The following is a 6,664-nucleotide window of genomic DNA, read 5'->3' as shown; positions in this document are numbered from 1 at the left end:
AATGGCGATTGTATTTTTAAGAAAAACTGTTTTTCATGGCAGAAATACACTCGGAGGTTTGCCATTGCCTGCCGAGGGGCGACCCCTGTTAAGAAAAAACCTTTTATTTATATTTTTTACTAGCCAATGCCCGCTTACTTCGCGGCGCCTATTAAGAACTTTTGCGTTCGCTAATGCAAAAGAGCGTGTAAAAGCAAAAATTGACTGAAAAGTCACAATTTTTGGTTTAAGGTGAAGCCACTAAAGCGCAGTATCCTCCTCACACATAGGCCAATAATAGTAACGCTGTGAAACCATATGGAATACGAATCCCTTTCGATGTCATGAGCCTTACCGATGTTCTTGTTTCCACTACAACACTGGTGCGAAGCGTATGCAATAAAAGTTCTTGTGGTAATATTTATGAACTGACTTCTAGGTAGATGTAAGATGGCGTGATCGTGCATGAGGGCACTAGACAAACTTAACCCCATCCTTCATTTAGACATCTGAAAACTAAATTCATATGACTAAAACATAGGACCAAAGCAGACAACCATACGGGGTCTCAATACATTTCGGTTGCAGCGCCATTCATTGGGTCTATTTTCTGCAAAACCATTACTTACCATAAAATGAATACGTGTCATAATTTTAAACTCGACTCCAGCGGCACTCATCCGCTCAATTTTTATAAAAGTATTTTTCATCATACAGGTGCATAGCTCACATTTAAAATGTGAACGAAATCGCGTTTTATAAGTATTTCTACTCCAGCACCACCTAGCGACTTTTCTAGTAGCATATAATAGGGCCATATATGGGTAAGGCTTTCTCAAGTGGGCCCCGAAATTCCCAAGATTAATATTTTTCAATGATATTCCGGCAGCGCCGAGTTTTGTAGTCGAAAAGTACACTGTGTAAATTTTATTGCAAAATTCCAAATAGCTTTTTTTTAATCAACAATTTAAAACTTTTGCAGTGTTTTGGAAATTTTTATTTTTCTTTGAAAGTAAATAACCGAATGCAATTTTTTTTTGGGTCCAGATTTAAAAAAACATTGAACTATACAATGAAATCATTTGCGTTACAAAAATATTTTTTTTGGTTTTCAGTCATTTTTTTTATGAAAAATTTAACATTTAAGCAATTTCTGCGCCGCGTGGTCGCACATGTTTAACAACAACTTTTGTAATAAACATTTCTGCATTTATCTATGAAAAAAATGCGTGCATTTCGATATAGTTTGGTCGGAATGAATTTTTGTTTGCCAGTGTGCGCGCCCGACTCCCGCGGGCATGCGAAATTCGAGCATGAGAAATAAAAGTGGAACGATTGAAACGTGCATTTCTTTCTTGCCCAAGAAGTCAACGCAGAATGCGCGCGATCCAGCCACTTACTCAATTGCTCAAATTTAACTTCCATTTTTGTTTCAGATTTTCAGTTTTTGCGTCTTCAAACTAAAAAAACAGCACCAAAAAACGCACCAACACCAAACGCAAAAAATTTCGCGTTTTGAACTAAGAAAAGCACTAAATTTAGTGCGAAAAGCACTAAGTTGGCAACAGTGGGTGGAAACCTTCCACAAAAATATGTTCAGCTGTAAGCCTCTGCAAACATCTTTCTTTGGACACCCATATTGCAATATTTACTTTATCGTATCAATTTACTTGAACTGCCATTTTCAAACAGGTAGCAACTCTCTCATTTTTTTCTTCTATATTGTAAGCTGGACATCTAGCGATACATCGATGAAAACTGAATTCGATTCCATGCTTTAGTATTCCAGTGATGCGCGTACAAATATACAGACAGATAGGCAGATAAAAATTCTAAAAATTGTTGATTTGGCTTCTGTAGTTCTAATAAAGACCCCCATATTAATTTTTCTTTAATATCTGTAATGTACAGAAATCATCTGTTACAATTTTATTATAAGTACAAATATAGGTTTCATTTATTTTATCAATTTAATTCAATAAAATTGTTCAAACAGGTGGCGAGCCTCCTCAAAAATATTTTCGACGGTAAAATTTTCTAACCCTCTTCAGTTTGATACCCATATTGCAATATTAATTTATCTAAAAAATTAAATTTAATTAAAATTTTCAAACAGGTAACAACCCTCAAAAAATATTTCTGTCTGTAAGCTTTCTTAAACTTCTTTCGTTTAATGTCCATATTGCAATATTCAATTTTTCTTATCAATTTACTTAACGTGAAATTTTCAAACAGGTGGCAACTCTCTAATTTTTTTATTTCTATATTTAAGTTAGACCTCTAGCAATACACCAGTGAAAACTGCATTCAATTCCATGCAATGGTTTTCGAGTGATGCGCGTGCAAACATCAGACAGACAGACAAAAATTCTAAAATGGTTGATTTGGCTTCTGTTGCTTTAATAAAGACCCCCCACATTAATTTTTCTTTAATATCTGCAATATACAGACACTGGCCTGTTACAATTTTATTATATGTATAAATGCGATGTTGCTTTGACTAGGGCTTGAACCCAGGCCCTGCGGAGTGATAGCGCGCACTGCTAACCACTACACCATAGCGACCGCCCAATTACTTGAACATTAAAAAGCGGTTTCAGAAGTGAACCAGTGTCATGTTGTTATTGTTCTTTTTTCCAAACGGTTATTGCATGCACCCCACCAATGGTGGAACTATACCAGGTGAAGTAATATTAAAGTGAGAAGAAAGATTTTGACACTGCCTTAATTGAAAATTTGTCTATAAAATTTGGTTTTAAAGCAGCCGAATGTCAGAAAAAAAGCGAGAAAGCTGTTTTATTACTTCACCTGTTTATTGCGCCATTCATTCCACCTGCTTGTACCGAGTATACGTTCGAATTTAGAAGTCTGAGAGTAGGTAGAATTTTACATATTTTTACATCACTATTTCGTACCACATGTTCGCTTTGTCTTCGTAAACGAAATCCACTGCTCGGATATAGCAAGTGATGATAATGCAGAAATTTTAACTGAAGATAAAACTTAAAACAATATTCTCTGTGTAATACATATGCTGCGAACAGGAACAGCAACTTTTGTTTGTTCCATACCATGGCGGAATTATACCAGGTGAAGTAATTATAGCAAAAGGAAACATTTTGACACTGCCTGATATGAAAAAATGCCTTTAAAACTTTAGTATAAGGCAGAGGAATGTCAGAAAATAAAGCGAGAAAGCTGTTTTATTACTTCACCAGTTTATTGCGCCATGGTTCCATGCAAACATTTTAAGGTTTTCCAGCAATGTTTTCAACATATTGAAAATCATGCAGATAAAATTCATCCAAATGCGCTATGTGCAATTTGCCGAGCAGTTAACCTTTAACTGTGGACAAGGGGGCTCACAGACGTTTCGTGCTTTTAAATTTCCGAAAATTGTGCTATTCTCTCCCAGCATGCCGCCGAGCATTCTGCTACCTTCAAATTTAGTTGTCAAACGACCGTCGCTGAAGGAAGTCTCGTCGTTCGGTGTATATTAGGTAAGTTATGTCTAATCAAAGTTCTGACGGAGTCTGTGAGACCCCATGCCCACCCACGTTCATCATACGAGTAACATTTACATGGAAGTAAAATTTGTTTTAGATTATTTCATTTATAATGGAAGAAGACAGTGTACCAAGTTAATTTGGCGTAAAAACAATGTCGGGAAAAAAGTATGATCCACCGCTAAGAAAAACATTGCGGGTAGACGATCCACTTTTCGAGAAAACCATTAACCAAATGTTATTAGAATCAGATTTATGAAGTGATGAGGAAGAAGACATGTGATATGTAGAGGAAGATGAGTTAAATCGGCGCCATGAGAGCGATGAACAGAGCGACGCGTATGAGATGAGGGACGAAGTGATTGAGCATGAAAGCTCGAGCTGCAGTTCTGATGATGGGCCACTTTCGGAGCTAACGGCAACTAATTATTATTACGGTAAAAACGGATACAATTGGGCTAAAAATCCACGTTCCATCGGGTACGAACACCCCAACGCAACATATGGACAGAAAAAGAGAAGAGCCTGCCATCTATGTTCACCACTACTCCACAGGAAGATGGCATATACATACATATATACATGTGCAGCATGTAATAAGCCAATATGTCTGCAATGTTCGAAGCCGCTCTGTACGGAATGCCAATGCTTTTGGTAATATTGACCAGTTGTCAATATTTTTTTCTTTTGGTCTATTATTAGACTTAAAAAAAGAGTAGATTTTTGTTAATTTTACTTTTCGAAGTATAAAAAATATTAATTTTGGGTAGGTTCAGAAGGCGCACCAGTTGAGCGCAACCGTTGCTGAAAAAATCAGTGATCGTTATGCGTCTTCTGAACGGCTTGATACATTAGCTGTCAAATTCAACTCTCAAAGGTACACACCAACATGTTGTCTCAAATGATCAGAAAAATATTACGATCACGTAAAACGCAACTGTCAGTTGATCAGAAGCACACAACAACGCGTTCAGAAGGTGCAATCGCAGCAGTTACTAAGCCATTGGTGATCTCATGTCGAAAAAGACTGAAAAAGCAATGTCTGTTAGTTTTTAGAATAATTTTTGGCTTTTTACAATAAAAGTTAATTACTTAAAATACATCTTTCTATTAAATATCCATTTATCACCCTCGCAGTCTTTGTTTATCAATTTTAATAGGAATTGCTGTCAATTCGTGTCCGAACATCTGGAGGTCCGTGATACCCCATGTCCAGGCTAGTGTTACAAAAAAAAGTGTCAATATTTAAAGGTTAAAAAAGATGACGCTTTCCCTATATTTTGGTAGATTTCTCAGAAGTAAAAATATTTTGTGAATATTAATTTCTTTATATTAATGATATAACTTTTTTTAATTGCATTTTTGGAATAAACAAAGTTCTTTTTCCTTCTGTAAGTAAACTCTTACAAATAGTATAAATAAGCAATGGGAAATAATGGGAATAAGGAAAAAACTCGGATTTTCGTATTATTTCCCATTTAAATGTGAAATAAAGCAAATTTCGGGTGTTTGCCGTTTGTGTTATTTCACAACACCCCCTACCCCCCTCGCAAATTTTTGTTATTTCCCAACATAGAATTGCTTTATTTGATTTCTCGTTGAGCAATAAGAACAACTTTTAAACTTTAAATTGAGGGGTAAAGCAGAATAGTACACACAGGTAGTCATCCAGTTACATTTGACAAAAAGTAGTATATGAACAAGTTAAATGGACGAATTTGTAAGTCTACAATTTTGCAAGTGCGCAGTGTCGCAGCGGCCCTCATTCGCGCGCCGCGATTCGCCGCGTCGCGCCCCTCCCTTCCTTTTGCAATTATGAACTGGTGCCATTATAACCGTTTAGAAAAAAGAATAATAATAAAAGGACACTAGTTCACTTCTGAAACTGCTTTTCAATGTCAAAGTAATGGGAATTATTGCGTATGGTGTTATTTCGTACACCCCTCCCATGGTCGAATTATACCAGGTGAAGTAATATTAGAGAGAGAAGGAATATCATTCCCACGACAGCCGGTTTTACGTACCGGAACGACTCGGGCTTTACCCGACAAAGGGCTGTTGGTTCTGCGATCTAACCCCGTTTAGGTCGGCGAAGTATCTCAGAAGATGTTCGCCCATAGGGCTATATTCGCTACGTTTTCTTCTACTCAGGGATGGCATCGAGTCAAACCCAGGGCCAGAAACCTACACCTGCTGGTATGCCAGAGACGACTACACCACAACTCCACCTCAGCCAAGTGAAATGCTTGCGAGGGGTGGAGTCACCTCAGAGTCTGCTCAGGACTATGGACACATCGGCAGTGGACCACGTCTTTTGTGGCCCCCTGCTGCTCAAACAGAGCAGCCTCCACGGCTAACCCCAGTCCACCTGAGCAGTCCCACACAAACACCACAGCACAACAACATAACACAATAGATCACACCACAACTGCTACAGACCACAGAAAACACACAACCGCACCACCACCCACACGCCGCCGCCAACAACTCCTGGTTCCTCCTACAATCTGCACGGTATGTCAGACCAGGATATTCCGTAATGTGACATCAGTTAAGTGCAACACCTGCCTTGGCTGGTGGCACTTTAGGGCATGCTCAGGTCTGCGCACCACGCGAGATTGGACGAGGAACTGCGACTCCACCCGCCACCACCACAGGGCGGCAACCACCTCAGCAGCGCACACAGCCAACTGCGGCACGACCACACACATCCCTCACACCCCGCATCACCGTATCACAGATCTCAACGCGGAGATTCGGCTACTAGTAAACGTACATAAGCGGAAGAAGTGGGATGAACATCTGAAGACCTGTAGCTTCCCCTCTGGTGTGAGTAAGCTTTGGTCAACCGTGAGGTCACTGTCCAATCCGACGAAGCACGACGACAGAGTCGAAATTTCTTTCGGCGACCATGCTTCATCGGACTCAGAGCGATGCGCGAGCTATTTTAGCTGGCAGTGCATACTGCATCCTCCGGTGGACAAAGCCAAGCGTCGAGTGACCAGAAGGCTGCACAAACTGCCAACAACCTGTGCCCCCCTTGCTTTCACTTGCGGTGAAGTTCAGGTGGCCATCGGGAAGGCGAAAGCCTCCAAAGCCATGGGTCCCGACGGAATATGCATGCTGATGCTGAAAAATTTGGGTCCTGCGGGGGTAGCGTACCTAACGGAGGTCCTCAA

This window comes from Rhagoletis zephyria, unplaced genomic scaffold (assembly GCF_001687245.7).
Source record: "Rhagoletis zephyria isolate East Lansing unplaced genomic scaffold, Rhagoletis_zephyria_1.1 Rzeph_scaffold_02023, whole genome shotgun sequence".
Lineage (NCBI taxonomy): Eukaryota > Metazoa > Arthropoda > Insecta > Diptera > Tephritidae > Rhagoletis > Rhagoletis zephyria.
The sequence above is the reverse complement of the archived record's forward strand: the minus strand, read 5'-3'. Positions refer to the sequence as shown.